A 20,943-nucleotide genomic window follows, 5' to 3' on the forward strand; every position below is an offset into this window, starting at 1 on the left:
GGCCTTTATTTCTTGAATTAAAATCTGAAGACAGGTGGACTGAACTTATAATGAATGACTCTTCAAAGCTCTGTGAGAGTCTATGTGAGACTCCTCTTTATTTTGTTACTTCCACTCTCCCGAAACATACATTAGTTGGATGTACATATTTTGTAAGAATACGATTGATAATTTTTATCGTAGAGACTAATTACATTATTATTAATTTTATAGAGCGAATAGGTCTAATCGACATGCTTTTTGTGTTCCCCTTCCATTAGTTTTGGTGCTGAGGCATCTTCAGTAAAATCTGTTCCGTTTGGTTAGAGATATTGCTTGATAAGAAAGGTCCCACGGAAATAAAAGGTGAGATTAGAAAATTTCATCTGTTATGTTTGCGCTTTCGGTTCTTCCTCACTTCGGTCATTATTGTAAATAGTTTTCGGAAGCAGAGACCTTTAATAATATTTTTGACCTCCGTGATATTCCACAAGCATTTTGAAAAATATTTGGCCACTATGGGAAGAACTCAAGAAGTTACTAAATAACTATTCAACGCATCGGTGGCAAGGACTTACATATATAGTATGAGCAAGCATGAGGTTCTTGAAATAAATTGCTATATGAGTAGATTATTGACTTCGATAAAGTATATGGCGAAGAAAGACATCTATTGTACAAGTTCTGTAGAGACACGATATTCTTGTTATGTATAGAAGATGCTACAGTTACTCGTTTTATAAGTCTAGGCTTAGAGCAGTTCCTGGAAATCATGTTAGTCAAAGCAAGCGAATACACAATGTAAGGATTATTGTTTGAACTTGGACCGATTTTGGACAACCGCTGCATAGAAGACAATTTTGGTGTAATGTTTTATATATACAGTCTCATTTATAGGTAGGGAAAATAAAAATATAAAAATATTTGCGAAGACAAGAAAACACTTAGTAAAGGAAAAAATAGCTACATAGAAAGACTTTATAGATCTCTGAGCTCTGAAGTAGAAAAAGAAAAAGGAGATCTTGGAGAAAACAATATAAGAAAAGGGAAAGCCGGACACAGGTGTTTGAGCTGAGAAACTGGAGATATGTAAATAATTAGCGTCATAAAAGAGAGTGTCAATTAGTGATTATAGATGTTGATCTGATCCGATAACCTCTATTAGGATTACAAAAGAAGTATAGGATTAATACAAAATCATTTTACAGTGATGATTCTCTGCTTAAAAATAAGATTCCCCACATTGTTGTTCTCTTCAATTTTTTCTCTCATCGAACTTTTATTTTCCTCCTCCAACTTGTTGACCCTATCAACTTTTCATGTTGGTCACATATTCATTTGTTTATGTATGTATGTATTAATGAATGTACGTACCACAAATTGACTCGTCAGATAATTTGTAGTCGCGTGTTGGTTGGTCGTTGAGTGCGAGCACTTTGTAACACAAGCTGTCTACATACTAAGCTCTTATTGAAAAATCACAATTCTACAAATTGCAAGCTTTCTTCTTCTTGTTATTATTGTTGCTTTTGCAATGTAGGTAGTTGCCACCACGAAGTTGTTGTATTGATGGCGGAGAAGACGACTGTCGCTTTGGCGTCACAACTAACGAGCTGATGGTGGTGGATAAACTTTCAACTATAAAAAAAAACAACAAAAACAACTCTGATATACTTATATTTGTTCAAACTGTGAATTGCCAATGTTGGTGTTGAGAATTTCAGGCTTCGCTCCCAATATGTTGGCTGCATTGAGAATAGTTTTAAAGTTGTTGAGGTGGTTTTTGTAGTATGCGAACGTGAAGGTTATCTTTAAAGGGATATAACGACAGAGAGAGAAAGAGCGCAAGAGAGATAAAAAGTCAGTGGGTGTGCTTTAACAAGAGCACGATAATGATAAAAGCCTAGTAAGTGTAGAGTCGATGTTGTTAGAGGTAGAGGCAGTAGTAGAGCTAAAACGGTTAGTTTGCGGACCCCGATTTTAATTATGTATGCAAAAAGTGGGTTGTTACACGAAATTCAGCACAGCAATTGATATTAAATTTTAAATTGCAACAAAGTATCGATAACATGTATAAATATCACGTTGTAGCGAAAGTAGTATGGGTAGCATGCGTGTCGGTCGTGGGTTGAAATTCTGGCCGTGTTAAAGTTAATACATTCTGTTTGATACATTTAATTTTATGGCCTATAATTTTCAATTAAGGTATTATAATTTGTTGATACAACTTAGCGCTTCGTTAAAAATAAAATTTTATTTCACCTTTGACCTCGAATTTATTTATTTTCACAATATATGTACATATGCATTTTCAATCATGTTTTGAATATAGTGACACACTTTGTGCATATTGGAAATTCATGTAACCTTAAATGTCTAACTCGATTAATTTTGCTAATAAAGGGTGATCCATTTCCAGGTTCCCTACATTAAAAAAAAAAAAAATAGAAACTTCTGATATAATGGGGAATGTTTCTTATCATTCGAAAGAACATTCTTTGGTATTTATTTTTTGAAGATTATCTCTGTCAAATGTTGGATGCGGCCACGTCTCAGATGATCCAACCGTTAAGTTCAATTTTCGATGATTTGTTCAAGCATGCATGTTGGGTCTCAAGGTAGGTGATGGTGTTACGAATAGTACGCTCAGTAGGCCAATTCTGTTGACCATAAGTTGAGCGAAGCGCGCGAAACGCATTCTTTACAGAACGTGAATTTTCTGAATAAAATTGAACGATTTGTAACAGTTGTTCAGGCGTGAGTCTTTCCACAATGAAATGCCAAACAATACTGAACAAAAATAACATGACAGCTTGACATGACTGGCGCGTGGTCTGATAAAAAGAGACAATTGAAAAAAGTATTTTAACTTGGATCACCCGTTATATATGGTAATACCGAAAGTCCTAAATTCCTCTATGAGCTTTATTAAGAAACCCAAGCCTAGAAAGAAAAACGTTATACAAATATTTACAAATTCATTTTTATAGTATAAGGATGGGGCAGATATGGGCCGGATATTAACTATTTTAGTCTCAATGACACACTGTCATTTGAAAAACAAGCCCTCTGAATTTCATTAATATAGCTCAGATATTAACCAATAATACGGTATTAAGTGAATCGGAAGTTACGAAATCGTTGCATTAAGTTTGTGGCTACTATAGACCCGATTTCAGTCTTTTTTGATACAACTGAATGTTGCTATTAGAAAAGTATTCTCCGAACTTTAATAATATATCTCACATATTGACGGAATTTTTCGGTAAAGAATCAGTCTTGGGCACTGGGATCCATTTACTCGATATCTTAAAAAGGCTTGAAAAGATACTGTCCGATTTTGACAATATAAAGACTTAAGATGACAAACCTTAACGACGTTATTTTTATTTGCAGTATTTTAGATGCAGTATACTGTAACCCGAGAAATTAGTTGTAAGATCCAATATCCTAGATCCTCTAGATCCGATTTCTGATCTTCACTATAGTACAGGGATTTCAAGATATTGTTATGTACCGCATTTGGTCGAAATTGGTTGAGTAGTGCCTGGGCATCGAAAAATTCAAACCAGTGCCACTCCCAATATTCAATTTTTGCAAAAAGTTATATATGCGGTATGCGTGGTTATCATGTGTCAGAGAAGGAGCTAGATAAACTAATTCTTAGTCTTCGATTTAGCTTTAGTGCTTTGTGAGAAAGTGCACGTAGTGCACGTTCACCTTTTTAAAAATTTTCAAATCCCATATTTACCTCTCTAGTACCTTATCTTGTACTAAGTTACATTTTTGCCTTGACACTCAATAAGTTTTCGATTAATGGCGTTTTGAAGGCGTGCAATTCGTCCGATTTCCATCATTTGGAAAAAGCTTGCCACTTGTTTAATTAAAACAAGACGAAAGGGAATCTTAAGAACTTTCAAAAAGTTATAGCAAAAAGTTATTGCAACATTCACAATTTTCAGAGGAATTGCCACCTGGAATGGGAATCGAATCAGCTTATAAGCATTATTTGTTAAAAATATCTTTTGTTGAATTCGTTGCTTATGACAACCCATTTTCATATATTTTCAAACCCTTTAATTTCTGCCTAGGAAAACGAGACCGTTCATATCCTAGACAACAAAAATAATCAAGCGCAAGGTACAATCTACCAGCACCACGTAGAGAAATCAAAAAATATGCAGTGATATCCAGATGATGCATACACAACTACATACATAATTCAGCAACTGTACGTGACTGAGCAAAAATAAATGTAAAATAAAGAAAAAGAACAAGAACAAGTGGGCAACGCAAGTCCATGAAGCAGTAGAAAGTAAATTGAAAGCGCAAAAACGGAAGCGTCACTTGCCAGGCATTACAAACACAGTGAAGCGACAATACTGGCGAGAAAAATAATGAATAGTGCACGACGATGGGAGAAGAGCGTGCGGCGGTGAATGAAATACAAATTAAAAAGTAGCAAAATGAGGTGAAATCGAAGGCAAAACAGTAAAAACTGGCTGTTAGGCAACAAAAGCAATCAATGGTATAATGACATTGTTGTTGTCGCTGCTACTGGCACTCCGAAGGTGGCAACCGGCTGCGCATAAACAACTGTTACGACGTAACATACAATGTGTAACAAATAATTTGAAGGGGATATTGAAGGAATTTTAAATAAACGATTTTCGATAGCTTCATCCGATATTTGCCGCTTCATTTCGGCACCTTTGACTTTCAGATTAATACTTCGAGTTTGTGAACTTTGGTTCTTCGCTGTGAAGGGTTCAGAAATATGGAAATAAAGATTGGTCTTTTTATAAAAAAAAAACATTTGGTTAGCTGACTTCTGAGTGAATTCTGAAATCGTGTGGCCTATTAAGAAAGTACTTCTAAACTATGAAATTTTAAATACTAATGTTTTGTTTTTTGATCTTTCCTGGGGTTTTCATCAAACGCGTTGCCTACACTTAGGAGCATGTTGCCTAAATTTAGGTGTAACTGCTTAAACATTTTATTGGCTCAATTTCTGCTGTTACCTTTGAGTGGAATCGATGTTTAATATTCCTCAAATTCACTTCTCTGGTTTTTTAAACTTACTCCCAGAAAAATAAAATTGATACGTAGACCGCTTAATGTGCGCTAACCCCTCTTTCTTCCATTTGTGCATACATTGTTAACAGTTATATCCGTTTTGTTTGGCATGCGATGGATAACGAAATAATAATAAAGCCAGTAGGGGCTGCGCAATATTTTTTTAGAATTCACGTCAGTATTCTCTTATACTTTTTTCTCTTGTTTACTACTTTTTTGCTGGTACTACTTTGCATAATTATTTGCTGTTTGCGCTGTTTTGAAAGTCGCTGGAAGCGCTTCCGCTCGCCTGAGAGGTGGCGCTGAGTTGGGTAGCTCGAATTCGACAGCCTAAGAATGCTGAGTATTTTAGCTATTTGCGTGGTCTAGCACTGCTTCGGTTAATTCATTGAAGCAATTGGTGAATTCTAAAATTTTTCTTGCTTTCTCGTGTATTTTTTGCGGTTATCCTTCCTGTTTAGTTTTTCGATTTAAATGTCAGTTTATTTTTGTTATAAAAAGATAACTTGTTTACCGGAATTGTAAAGCAATTCTTGCGCACTGTTTAAGGCTTCCTTTAGTCGTTTGCTTAAATGGGAGATAACTATTGTATTATTTGCTCGCATATATTTAAGGCAACGTAAGAAATAATTATAAATAGAAATGGAATTACTTTAAATAATCTCGATAGAAATAGTATTGTATTTAAGCAAAATATCCGGCTAATTATTATAATTTCGAATAAACTATCCATAGATTCAGAAACAGTTCGGATTTTGACAGTTTTTGTAAAAACCCTTTTTACTTTTGGTTCTTCTTCTTCTTTATTGGCGTAGATACCGCTTACTTCACAATTCCCTACTCAGTCCGAAGTAGCAGCCGTTAGGTTTAATATTTCACATAGTACGCTCGATAGAACCTAATACGCGATGTTGGGAGGCTTATCCCATGGTAGTTGGCGTAGATTGTGGAGTCTCTCTTTTTGTGGATTGGGCAGAGCACACTTAAATTCCAATCATTGGGCATGCTTTCGTCCGACCATATTTTGCAAAGAAGCTGATGCAAGCTCTTTATCAGTTCTTCGCTCAGCCGGCAATTCATCAGCCCCCGTCGCTTTGTTTTTCTTCAGACGGGTAATTGCTATTCGAACTTCTTCATGGTCGGGTAATGGAACGTCTGCTCCATCGTCATCGATTGGTGAATCGGGTTCACCATCTTTAGGTGTTATGCTGCAGGCTGGAAAAGTGTTCACTTCATAAATTCAGTATTATGCTTTTGCAGTGGTCGTCATCATAAGGAGGGTCTCTCATCCGAGGCTGTTGTGTTCTTTTCACTGGCGTGAACTTCTACACGTGGCATTATAAAATATTATTTTAAAATAAATTCTCTAAATCAAAACCTACCCGAAATAAAAAGTGAGGTTATGAAAAAATATTTTAACCATTTATTAGAGATTGTAAAAGATTACTTTAACCTTACTTTATGTAAATTTTTCAAGTCGGGCTAATTGTTATTGGAGTTGTTTTTGTTTAACACGTTAACTCTTTAATTCGGAAAGCGAATTTGAAAAGTTGTTAGAAGGCTAAAGTGCTTAAGCATAATAATCTTCGAATTATTCCGAAAAAAGTTTCTTTTATCTTTTCTAATTACAGATTCTAAGTCCAAAATAAAAATTTGTAAGGAATTTAGAAAAATATTTAAGTTCCCAAAAACGCCCGAAAAAGAAATAAATAATAATAACAAAATATGTTAAGTGTTCAAAAACACCCCAAAAAAATTAACAAGAATTAATTAAATAAATAAAATTTATTTTAAATTAAAAAACAGCATTTTTTATTATTTATATTCTATTAAAACAATTAATTTAATATTAATATTTTATGTTTTCACAGGCAGCAAAAGTGACACAAGTTAATAAACTTATATTTTTGAGAGAATTCATATAGAAATATTTATGATCTTGTGTGAGATAAGCGATGCGCTTGCAGGACGCAAGGTCTTACGAATTTGTTCACTTAATATTGAAAACAAAAACGAAACATACAACAATAAATATAAATCAACAAAATTGTGCATTAAAATAAAAAATTTCATAGCGCTTGCTTGACAAAAACAAAAACAAATTCAATGTATCGCAAAAAGTCTGCAAATTGTCAGCAACACAAGCGTATAAATAACAATCAAATGCAAACAAAACTTAGTTGAGCAGCTTGTAATAAGAAATCAGAAAAGAACAAAAACAAAACCGAATACGCATAAAGAGCAGTGAAAGTGAAATAAAACAATCAAATCAGCGTTCAAGTTAATGTCAGAAGGTCAACTGTGTGCAACAACTCACTAACTAACACACACACCTCTTTCGCGTCAACAAATAACTGCTGGTGGAGAGAAAACCGAAAATATTTTTTTTTCAAGAAATAAAAAAAATAAAATAAAATAATTTTAATTAAAAGCAAACTAAAGTAATGCTAAGTAAAGGTCTGCTGCGAGCAGTTTGCACTAACTAACTGTGACTAGCGGTGACACACACACACATACCAATATGCAGCAACACAATGTTGTTAACTGCTCAACAAAGAAAGGTCAAATAAATTTCATGGAATTCAAGTGAACTTACTGGGTGCGAGCTTGACGCCTCCGTTGTGTATTTGTAAGGATATTTCTAAGGACACGTCGCGCAAGTGAAACTAAGAATTCCTGAAAAGGTAAGCTTTTTGACAGCTGCTACTTTTTTGCTTGCGTGTTATGAAACGAAAATGAAAACGCTGTAGACAAAACATAACTTTTTATTTTATTTTTTCTTTGTTTTTTGTTTTTAATTGTGTTTTCTTGCTAATTTGCCGTAACAAGACGCGAGGAAATTAAACCCCTCTGCTGGCAACATAACTGATTGAGAAGAAGGTTATAAGAAATTAAGGTAAATCAAGCTTCAGTTGGGTATTAATTTAAATTCCATCTGACATTTTCACTTTAAAATATACAAATCGAGAACCAAACAACATGTCTAGATAAAATTTTGCGGAGAGCTTATGACAACAAATTGTCTAAATCGGACTAAAACTAATCAAGACACCAGTGCGTATGGCTTACTTTTATCGAAAATATCGGTCAATATATGGGAGATACATATATTATAGAAACTCAGAGAGTCGAAAATTCATTGAATCGGCTCAATAATTGGCTTAGCTTTCAACCGACTTTATACCTCATATATCGGCAAATATGTGAGTTATCTTATAAAATCGGCTGAAAACTTGCGTTAAATTCCATATAACTAATATTAAGATTTTCAAATATTGACATGACTTTTTATATTGTACATTGGTAAGAGTATATGAGGTACCTTAATGAAACTCTGAGTGCATCTCTCTGTTAATAACATGCAGCAATGCTAAAAAAATAGATATGATCAGGTTGATACTACATCTATCTCCATATACTCAATATAATTTCATATTTCCGGTTGGCTTCCTACCATATATATTTGGATATACTAACAAGTGAAAGTGGTCCACCAGTTTTCCAAACGGCCATATAAAATGTAATGATCTTCATTATTTTAACAAACCGTATGCCAAATATGTTGGTTATATGCATACATTACTGCAGTGGGCCCAATTTTATACCACTTAACCCGGGCCACATGCCTGCGATTCGGTTTTTTAAAGACTAATACGGCGAGCAACGCGCTTCCGGTCAAGAGATAGTCCACACCAAGCTGCCAATGTAAAGGTCGAGCCACCGTATAAAGCTTCAAGGGATTTGCTTTCACTGATTCACCGATCACCTGATTTTTCGGCTAAAAATACAGCTCAGTTCCTTTTCTCCTCAAATTGTCGAACACACACGGTTCGGCATGCGGTCAAAAGAAAGCTACGGGTCCGATTCGAATGCAATGTAAGCAGACATTCGGCGTCTACATCATGTACTATTCGCTTTTGTGTAGGTGCACTTATTGCCAGACTTTACATTTTTAAATTAAATTAACTTAAATTTTTTAAGCTTCTTACAATTCTTTTTTATGCAACTGGAAATAAAACTATGCTCCAAAAGGAAATAAACCAAATGAGAATTCGTGGAATGTGCTGTTACTTTAAAGCCACAAATCAGTAAGACTTCCTAACTGCACACTTAGTAAAAAATAAGTGTTTAATTGATTCAAGAGAAACATTATTTTTAACTGGCCTAATTATTTTCCCGCGAATTTTCGTACAGTTCATTGGAGCACTCGAAGCCTATACAATACAAATATTATATACATAATATACATATATACATAATTCTTGGAACCGAATTTAACGAGTTTTACACTCTTACAACATGTTGACACAGAGTATAATGGTTTTGTTCACCCAATGGTTTTTTGTATCTGACATTCATCGAAAGAGATATGGAGTATGGACTGTGCGCGCGTCGAAGGATTTAGAGAATTATTTTTTTTTTAGATTGGTAGTACTGTCAGTCACACTTATGTCAAATTTCATGTCAAAATATTCATTAGTGTTTGAGATACGTGTCGTTTTGTGAGCTGCTAAAAGTGAGTTTTTCGTTTTTTGCGATGTCGAAATTTGTTGAGCAAAGAATTTGCATTAAATTTTGTTTACGGAATCAATTTTCTGCTGTGGTTACGTTGAGGATGATGCAGAAAGCGTTTGGTGATGAGGCTATGTCAAAAAAAAAATGTTTACAAGTGGTATAGTGAGTTCCAAGCCGGCCGTGAACGTGTCGAAGACGAAAAGCGTCCAGGGCGACAATCAACCTCAACCGACGAAGCTCACGTTCAACAAATCAAAGATTTGGTGTTGAAAAATCGTCGATTAACATTTAGAGACCTTGCTGATGAAGTTGGCATATCGAAAGGCTCAGCCAATACCATTTTGCAGGATGTTTTGGGCCTCAAGCGCGTCAAATCTCGACTGGTACCGAAAACATTGAATGTTTTGAAAAAAGGTGTCGCGTTGAAGTGTGTGAAACGATGCTTTCCGACTACCAGGGTGTCATGAAATGCATTATAATTGGCGATGACACTTGGATCTATGCTTACGACCCCGAAACAACCGATCAATCGAGCGAATATCGTGCCAAAAGAGAGCCGAGACCAAAAACATCGCGCCAAAGTCGCTCAAAAGTCAAGGTCATGTTGACTGTTTTCTTCGATTATCGTGGTGTTGTGCATTATGAATTCCTTCCAACCGGTCAAACAGTCAACAAGGAATATTATTTGAATGTTATGCGTCGTTTGCGTAACGCTATCCGCCTAAAAGGCTGGAATTGTGGAAAGGCAATAATGCGGCAGTATTGGATGCCCTCGTAATTCGTAATCATTTCGCCAAAAACTCAACCCATATCGTCCGCAACCACAGTATTCACCTGATCTGACGACCTGATGTGACTTCTGGCTGTTCACCAAGCTCAAAAGACCGCTCGGGGGACACCGTTTTTATACGATAGAGGAGATTCAAGCCGCAGCGAAGACGGAACTGAAGGCCATCCCGGAAAGTCACTACAACCAGTGTTTCGAAGATTGGAAAATCCGTTGGCATAAGTGCATTTCATCGGGAGGGGATTACTTTGAAGGGGATGAAATTGATTTGGAAGAATAGATAAAGAATTTTCAAAATAAATACAATGTTATCTTATTTTTTGGGCACAGTAGTATGTTTATAAATGATCAGGATGACGAAACGGGTTGAATTCCGAGTGACTATCGAACTGTCTGTTAGTCCGTACAAGCAATAACTTGAGTAAGAATTGAGATATCGGACTGACATGTCCAAAAAACGCCTTTAATCGGAAACGTATAACCAAATTCATTCAGGACAACTCAATTCAGCCCCCGACACTGTAAATAGATGAAATCGGATGATAACTCCGCCCACTTCCAATATTAAAACTTAATAAAACGTTAATATCTTCAATCTGGAATAATACAAGAAAGCTTTATAGTAGCCGGGGTCAATAATGCACGTTAGACGTGGCGCCGCCCACATTTCGGCGAAAAGGTATATTTCAAAACCTATTCGCTCTATATCGATAATTGTGGTATATTATGTTTTCTTGATATTCCTATATTCCAGTACAAAAACAAGCGAAATCGGACTACAGGTACGACTGCTTCCTATATAACCCAATTTTAAATTCCATCTGATTATTTTACTTTCCAGTATGGAAATCAAGCAGTAATTAATGTATAAGGATAAAACTTTCCCCGATTAGTGCGTTTGAAGTAGGCAACCTCATGACCAAACTTGTCCAAAACGGACCAAAACTATTTAAGTCCCGAGATATCGAGTGTGTGAATCAATATGTCGATTGCGAACTTTTTATTAAAAATTTCGGCGAATTTACGATTTATATTATTGAAATTCGGAGAGAGTATTTTCTTAATAATAATGTACTCTCGTTTCAGAAATGGGTTGAAACAGTTCAATACTTCCCTTATACCTAACCGAAAGATTTTTTAACTTCCTCCGAAAGATTTCAACTTTAATAAACTTGAGAGAGCATGTATTTCTAATAATGATGCATCTTTGTGCCAAAAATGGTTAAAATCGAGTGAAAGCTTGCCTGAGACCACACATAATTTACAAACCTAATGCACCTGAAGTTATTTTCCCGGTTCGGTTACATCTGAACTTAGCTTTTCCTTACTTATTGTTACTGTTTTTGTATACACGCGTATATGTAAGTATATATGTATTTATACGTAATGCGCAAATATATGTTGTCCTAACAGTTCAGATCGGTTCAGCGAAGGCAACCATATCAATGTCTAATTCTGCCAATCTTTAGCCTCCCACCTCATGGGGCGGCAGTCGGCGTTTGAATTGTAAAATCATGTTGAACTTTGACTTTGAATGGCAGAATGTCTGTCAGGCTAACGGACAGCGTGACTGGCAGTATGCGAACCATACACACCTGGCCAGTACACACATACACGCACTTACAAACTTGCCTAAGCTATTTATGAATGAAGCAAATAAAATAGATAATAAATAAATAAGCAGTCACAAATACATATATCTACGTGTAAATATATATGTATGTATATAAAAATGTGTGCATTGTAGCAGTGGTTTTTGTACAAAAACATATATTCAAATTTTAATACTCATCAGTTGGCCTTTTGTTTGTTAATTAAATCGCTTCCCAGAACAGTAGCTGCTGTCAAAGTGTATGCCTTATTACACTTGTTGTTTTTGTTGTTGCATGTTAGCTTACAATATGCCAATAGAACAATACATACTGGCGTTTAGCTGCATTATTGATTATTATGGCTGGAATTTATCAAAGTTGTTGCTTTTGCTGTTGCTTTTGTTTAAGCAACAATTACTAGTTGTTGTTGTTATTGGCATTTGCTACTATAATTAGTAGTAGATTTTACCCTGGCATTTTGTGACTTCATGCCTCTAGTGTCTGTGTTTTATTACATTGTGTATGTGTATTTGTTTAGGTCTTTATGTGTGTGTGTGTGTGTGTGTGTGCGTGGGTGCATCCATGTTTTACTTACCAGCTTGCGGCTGCGGTTATTCCATTGTACTCTGGTTGACTTTCATTTGTACGCCTATGCAATATCATCTCTCTAATTAAATGCTCACCCACACATGGATACATACACGCAAGATTTTAAGCTGTTAATTGAAATTTCGGCTTCCGGTAATTAAGAACTGAGGAAAATAAATGAAACGCTTAAAGCTGGTTTTGGAGTACGTAGGAAGTATATTGGGAGTACTGTGGGAGAGCGCAGAATTTACAAATCATGTATAGGTATATGTTTTTTCGACCTTGTCCTCTAAGTACCGACCTCCGACCCTCTTAATTATTTACACCTAATACTACTACTAATACTGCCATAAATGATTATTTAATGCATTATTTAATAAAGTTAGTTTTATTTTTTATTGCACGTATTATGAAATGAGAGATGTTCAAAATTTTATTCGAAATGGTCATCGTTCGCAAACGATACAACCATTTTTCAATGGCAGCACACACAGTTTCTATTGGTATGGACAACGCTGCTTGAACCAAAGTTTTTTTGAAACCCGTGAAGTGTATGTAGGGTGCTCGACAGGCCTTGTTCTCCAATTATTCCCAAAGTTTAATCCAATAGATTCAAATCTATACTTCCAGTCTGCCAAACACCTGCAGCTATGAAACCAGGAGTATTGCTTTTAAGCCACTGCTGAGTGCGTCTTACCTTGTGTGCTGGAGCAGCATCTGGCTGGTAGATCCATTGGAAAGAGTATTGCTTAACTGCTGATACACTTTTCCTCCAGTATTACCCCCCTTTACAGTGAAGCGATGTAAGGTCTTTTCAGGAAACTTTCCTTCAAACCATTACAGCAGCTTGATGATGACCACGTAGAGGACTTGAAATAATATATTTTTGCATCCTTAGAAGTTTTTGCGCGAGTTTTGTCGTATCCATATCATTATTAAAAACTTCTTCAACAGAAAATACTATTCAACAGTAAAACGGACACTTTCATTGCCGTTCACCGCGTGCCACTGAAGAATAGCCTAATTTGCCCTAAATGCGTTGTCGGAAGACCAGCTGACCGACGGTAGGCTTTCATGTGGAGATCTTCAACTGGTGGTTACACAAGTATCCATCTTCATTGACATAAAATCAAAAGTGCGGCAAATAAGTATTCTTCAAAAATATTAAGATTTTTGAGAAGCTCATAAATGTCAAGCAGTCACCACGATATTCTTCAGCTCCCCACTGCATTGTTAATAAGCGAAAGCAAACATTGCAGTGATTGTTATATTTATATTAGTATCCACAGCAAACAAATTACCATAAAAACTAAACGCATTTTTAGAATTTATGGCAAGACTAAGTACACACATGGCAATTCTTTTTTCAATCTTGTTTCCTATGTACACCCACCTCTCCATTCTAGTGGTTTGTGTTTCTGGTGACCAAGCCCTGGCTAGTACCATATTCTTCTTAGTATGTTACGCAAAAGAGTTTTAAAACACGCTTACGGTTATCGAATTGGAAAGCAATCTAATATATTGGCTAGAGACTTTAACCTCAGTGGTATTCTCAAAAAATACACAGGACGGCACAGGGAGCCGTCGCTTATTTCCCAATAAAACGCAGTTTTTCCTAAGCGAAAGTTACTAGCGACAGAGCGAGCGTGGGAGAAAGAGAACAATGCAGCTCTATGATCTCTAATACACCGGAATCATATTTATTTCTTTAGTGAGAGTATATTGTCTTGTATCTTGGAACTATAAATATTTTGAATTGGCTTAATCACTATAAATATTAACCGATTAATGTTAAATATTTTTATAATGATTATAACCAGGTATTGCAGAACATTTGATTAGGTTATATCGAACTACAACTACGACCACTTCCAAATTGGACCAATTTAAGCCACCAGATACCATATATGAGAACCTTGTAGCCTATGTCTGACCATTTACTCAAAATGTCGGTCCATCTGTGAGATATCTTAACGAAATTCAGAGAACAGCAGTTTCCGTTAATAGTGTACCCGGAGAAAAAAATTTATTAAATCGGTTCAGCACTTAATATAAGGAATTCCAATCTTCCGTTATACCCATATATTGGTAAATTTTTACCCAAGTTTTCATATAATATATACAACTAATGGCTGAACCAAGTGGAAGTATTTTTTTAATAGCCTTCTTTTGACAAATCACACGTAAGTCGTGTCAAGCTGTCATGTTATTTTTTATCAGTATTGTTTGGCATTTTATGATGGAAAGAATTATGTCTGAATACTGTTTACAAATCGTTCAACTTTATTACGGAAATTCACGTTCTGTAAAGAAGGTGTTCGCGCTTCGCTAAATTTATGGTCAACATAACCAGCACCATCACCATCTTGAGTCCCAGCTTGTATAATTGAATAATATTCGACCTAACAGACCACTTCAAGCACGAAAAAGAAGAAAATATATCAGCTGTAGCTGAAAGTGTACACGAAGACCGTTCGCACCAACTAGGCCTGACATATGGAATGGCTTGGCGCATTTTAAGTCGAGAAAAGTTCCAAGAAGATCCGACGCTTTTGAAGTTTATTCATCGATGAGGCCCATTTCTGGCTTAATGCGTATGTAAACAAGCAATATTGCCGCGTCGGGAGCGAAAAGCAATCTGAAGAGATTAAAGAGTGTCATTTCATTAAGAAAACACAACGGTTTGTTCTGTGGAACCATCACCATGGACTGATGTCCATATTTCTTCAAAAATGATGCCGGTGAAAACGTAACCGTCAACGTGCGCCATGATAAGTGATTATTTGATGTTTGAAATTGAAGCACGTGTTCTCAGCGACCTTTAGTTTCAACAAGGCGACGTCACTTTTCACATATGGCATGAATCATTGGATTTATTGAGCACTTCGGTGATCAGATAATTTCACGTATTGGGCCCGTCGATTGGGCACCAAGATCGTGTAATCTCACACCGTTAGACTTTTCCTGTCTGGATATGAAAAGTCTAAAGTCTATGCGAACAATCCTGCTTCGATTCAGGACTTGGAGCATATTTTAGTTGGTTTTCATTTTAACATTATTTTCTTAATAAGCAAATGAAGGACTCTTTTAAGTAATTTCGACCACCGTGCCCTTACTCCTGATATAACGAAAGAATCACTCACAGCTCTCAACCGTCGATTAACGGCCTAGTGACACACACTCTCTCAAATATGATTGATTATAAGCGTTCCGCTTTTACGTTTAATAAAAAGTTAAAAAGCGCACATAAAAACGCATATCATAAATTATATTTATATGCCTCATAAAATACTTGCAACTGAAATAAATAAAAGTAACACAACAACAACAATCGCGAAATTGTATAAATTGAGAAAACATCAAAAGGCTTTTATGTGCCCTCCTAGCTAAAAGCCTGGCATGACCGGCCTACGATTGCACCTTCCACTTCTCTTTGCCTACTTTGACACAAACTCAGCTCTTGCTCTCGGCATTTGCATTTCCACTCATTTCAGATTTTTATGTGAAATTTTTTGCCAACCAATTTTCCCAGCCGCTTTGCGTTTGGCGTGATTTAAGTGTGTTATGGGTTTGCTGTTGCTATTGTTATTATTTGTTCTAAAGTTTTTTATGATTACTTTTATGGTAAATAAGAAAGTTGAAAACAAGGAGAGTTTTAAACAATAAGGAGAGTTGAATGGTTCTAATGCTCTTTCCTGTAGGCATTTGAGACTGCTGAAATATGGTTGAACATTTAATACATATTTGAGGACCTTAAGAGTAATATATTTTACATTTTTTTTTTAGACAATTTGAATTGAGTATTAATTTTCTGAAAGTAAAATGCCGAAAATTCTCTAATTAATCGTAGTAAGAAGAGGACAGGTGACTTGAAAACAAATCTTCTCCAGGTGATGAACTTAAAGCAAAGTGGACACTCATTTTAATAACACAGTACCAGAATTGGGAGTAAGGTACAGTTGGAACCTACGTGCGCTTCGGACAAAACATATTGAAAGGTTTTTTATAACGTAAAAAAATAATTTCTCAACCAAGAATAGAATCGTAAGCAGACATGGCTGCCTGTTCGTTTGAGCAACTGGTATGGTGTGTTCTATTCGCTACTTTCCAAACCTTGTCAAATTTATTACAGGTATTGTATCGTTTCGAATTGGTTAGTAATCGAGTTTAAGTAAGATTTTGACCATATATCGTATCACAACTAATCTTACGGTATCACTTAGATACCGATTTCAGCATCCTCCATAGAGTTTTCTTTGATTTTAGCATTTAATACAGTGCAAAATGGCACAATTCTAGGTTTAAGATGAATCAGAGTTAGGGTGATTCGTGTGATTACAGTGATTAGTGTCCTTAGTCTTATAACGAATTTCCCTGAAAAGACTTCTACGATTACTTAAACGTATTTCAGCGATTAAGTCATCCAGACATCAATGCTACCAAAGCTTTTTTTTCGTTCGCCAGCTTAGTCAGATAATTTATCACTCTATCTCTCATTCTACTAAATTCTCTTTGTCTCTCTCGCAAATTAGTTTGTCTTATGGCTGAATCAACGGAGATATACATGTATGTTTAGAATGCCGAAATTGTAAAGGTGAAAGTAGCAATTTGCGAAGTATTATATATCAGACAGCAGCACGGCGAAACAAAACGTTCATTCTGACATACCGTATGTTTTCTGGGCATCGTTGTTAAAGTGTGAACTGTAAAGCAAAGCATTGAAAGTTTTACGTAAATTAGCTGTTAGTCCTTTTGGTGTACTGTTAATGAAACCCGAGCTTTTTACCAAGTGTACAAGTTTATTTCCTCAGAGATGCTTAAAGAAAGCCATCATTTTAAAACTTTCTATTTATCCTTTCTTTTCCCGCTTCAACTCAACAAATTTTTCTAGGTAATAAAAATTATATTTTTTTATTTTATACATATACATATGTATATATATTTTTTCATTTCGTTTAATCTGTACGTGTACAGAATATATTCGCTTATTTTATATTTTTGAGCTTCAAGTGAAAGTCGCGAAAATTTCCGTTAAACGGAATACGTACACTTTCAGTGTAAAATAAATATAAACGAAAGCATGCAGAGAATATTTGTCGCTGGCGACGAGCCAAGTATAAATTATATAAAGGAAATATAACAAATTAAAGATAAATATATTTTTCTGAAATTTCCTTAAGCTAAATAACATAGCGCAATGGATAAATGACAAGTATGTATAAGAGAAGCTACTCTTCTACGGCAATGAGAGGTTGAATCGTATTCTATATTCATTAATTGATGCAATCTATTGTATAAGCAGCTTATAATGAAACGTAATGACTAGAAAAGAAAATATTGCTAGCATTGAAGCCTTGAATGAAATACGTTTTCCGATTTCAAAAAGTTTTATTCAGTTTACTATTGAAACCCTTGTAAATTGTCGGTAATTTCTAAACAAATATATAAATTATATAGTATATTTTCGCCACAGATATTTTGTTAGCGAAGTGAAAGTCTAACAAATTTCAATCAAAAGGCCGAATACCTTCGAAAGATCCGAATGATTTCATTATAAAAAGCACTACTAGCCTGTATTAATATTTGGACTAATAAAATAGTCTATGACTTCTGGTTGTTCAATAAGTTTTGTCGTTCTATGCTAGCCCAAAATTTTTTTGTTACACTCTTCGTATGAACGTATGTAAAATTTCATTTCAATCTGTCGATTCATTCTTTGTTTACAAGCCATTTAGTGTCGCCGTGTTACAGTATTTTTGTACAATGGGCAAATTCGAAGTTCGTGCAGTGATAAAATTCCTATTTTTGGAAGGTGTAGCTCCAAAAGAAATTTACGTACGAATGTTAGAAGTGTATAATGATTGTTCACCTACAATTACAACAGTAGAAAGATGGGTTGCTGAATTTAAACGTGATCCTACAAGCCTAGAAGACGATCCACGTGATCCAAAAAGCGCATGAACACCAGAAATCATAGCCGAAATACAAGATATGGTTGTGGTTTTGATCGTCCATTGACTAAGAGAGATTTAGTAGAGGCTCTACGCATCTCATTAGGCAGTGTGAGCCATATTTTAAGTGAAATTTTGGATTTTAGAAAACTGTGTGCACAATGCGTGCCGCAATCGCTAACAATGGAAAAAAACACATTCGAATGCGACTTTCTCAGCAACATTTGGAGCGTTTTAAAAAGGATAAATTGGATTTTGTGCGTCGCTTTATAACTATGGATGAGACTTGGGCTAAAGACACAAAAGAGTGGTGTGAACCTGGTTGTTCGCTTTCGAAATGAGTTCGTGACCTTCCGCATTCTCACTTCAGGGATGGCATCCACAGATTGAAGGATCGTTGGTGCTAGTATATTATATGTTTAGGGAGATTAAACTGAATAATAAAGTGTATTTTGAATCATAAAATGATGTTTTTCTTATCAACCGAAAAAACTTATTGAACAACCTGATTTGTATGGCAGCTATATATGGTTATCCTTTCGTAGTTCGATACAGGTGGTTTCAACAAGTGAGCAGCGGAATGGGGAGGAAAGGACGTGTACAAAGTTTCAGATCAATATCTCGACGCCGCTCGTCACGCTTAGTATTTAAATACGAGTACCTTGTGGGGGACTCTTATGTTTTTTATGTAAACATCATGCCAAACTTCGTGTACTCTGTTCAGGGTATAAGAAATTGAAGATTGAAATTAGTAATATTTTGGTCGAAGTGTATAATAACTATGTAGCCTATTGACAAATTCATTTTCGCAAAAGCAGTTTGCTGGATCTGAGATCTTCTGAGTAAAAGTCAGCAATGCAGTTGAAAAGCGATTAAAATCAGATATTTTTGAAACCGAAAAGCATGAAAACGGAAATCCACAACAAATAGCAGGGGCCGTAGTTTGGTTTAATGGCTTGGAATAGGTGTCTGGGAAGCGGGGTCAAATGCTCAATATTATAAATAATCTATATTTATCGATCTCACATATTTAATTTACGATTAAAAAAGACACAAACACTATAGTTGGCATTATTTTATGAAAATTTAAATACAAAATGAAATTTTAACTTTTGTAGAGTCTCCAAAGTTTCCTTTGGAAACTGTAACTTAACTAATACAGTGTTGGGTTTATACACTTGTGGCCACGCAAAGCTTACCACTAGCCTACTTTGTCAAAAAATTGATTTTCTTTAATATTCATTTTTTTTTTGTTTTTAATTATATTGTCTAATTATAATTACAGTTTTTAATTTATTACGTTTCACCAGCGAGCCAAAGGTCCTGGCAGCCAGTGCTCCTTTTTTCGTGTAAAATAATAGTTGTATTATTTTTTTTCACATTTATAAATAAGAAAAATTTTTTTACGTTTAATGTGTAAAACACAAACTAGCTTTTCTGTGGTTATAAAAAATCTGCAGATTTTATTGTTTTTAAAGTAAGAAAACGACTAAACGTCGTGCTTTAGTTAAAGAAAAATAAAAGTAAACATTAATTTCATTTATAAATTAAATGAAGGTAAATTAAAAAAATTAAAAATATCAGTTTTTCATCGCATGTCAGTATCTTACATTTTGCGTTCATTTTGTAAAGCGTACTAATAAGTCTTGAATATTTTAAGTGGTAAGGTTTGCGTGGCCATGAGTGTAGAAATCTGGTACTTGCTTCAATTTTATTATAGATATTTACTTCCCAGTTAACAAATTACAAAAACACCTCATATTTAATTAAAATAAGTGACAACACTTTTTTAACAAACATGGTTAAACATTTAATATTAATTTTTAAATTTGAAGCGAGCGACACACCCCTACCACAGTCGCCTACAATAGCAACGCCACACACATTGTTCTGCATTCGTTGACATTTGCCCATTTTGTGCATTCGTTTCTGCATTTCTTTGTTTAACTACTTGTTTATTCCCACTCATATTCATTTGTTTGCCGTTAAATATTTGCTTTTTCTTGTGAAGCTTTTCGCTGGCTCGATTTCGCTTGGTTACTCATACGCCATGTGTCACCATTGTGTATTTTGTGCAAATGTATATACAGATGTATGTGTATATATCATTTTAATAATAATTTTACGTTTGAAAAAGTCTTCATACAAAAACTATAGCATTTCGTTGATATTATTTAATGAAAATTTTCAACATTTCCGAAAAGTCTTGATTATCTGCAGAACTTTATAATAATGCTTATAGTTCAACTAATTAGATGCAGGGTGCAGTTCAGTTTTCATAGAAATTGAAAATTTCGCTTTAAAATGGCTTAACGAAGTGAGTCTATCGCCGTTTGTCTGTATATAAACGAATCTGAAATTTTCTCATTAAGTCGCTGCTTATTTGTCGAAATGGCCAATATCGGACCACTATAGCATATAGACTTCGCATTGTTACACTTATTCGTCATATATT

The 20,943-nt window shown here is 35.1% G+C and overlaps 1 protein-coding gene across 1 annotated transcript in view; it reads left to right on the top strand.

Annotated features, from left to right (window-relative positions):
• LOC105228708 (uncharacterized) overlaps positions 1-20,943 on the top strand; it is a 142,265-nt gene that overhangs the window by 6,340 nt on the left and 114,982 nt on the right. The window contains exon 2 of the mRNA XM_049453327.1: positions 6,927-7,739. The gene's annotated coding sequence lies outside the window, so the exon portion shown is untranslated. The remainder of the gene's footprint in view (positions 1-6,926; positions 7,740-20,943) is intronic.

The sequence above is a fragment of the Bactrocera dorsalis genome, chromosome 3 (assembly GCF_023373825.1).
Source record: "Bactrocera dorsalis isolate Fly_Bdor chromosome 3, ASM2337382v1, whole genome shotgun sequence".
Lineage (NCBI taxonomy): Eukaryota > Metazoa > Arthropoda > Insecta > Diptera > Tephritidae > Bactrocera > Bactrocera dorsalis.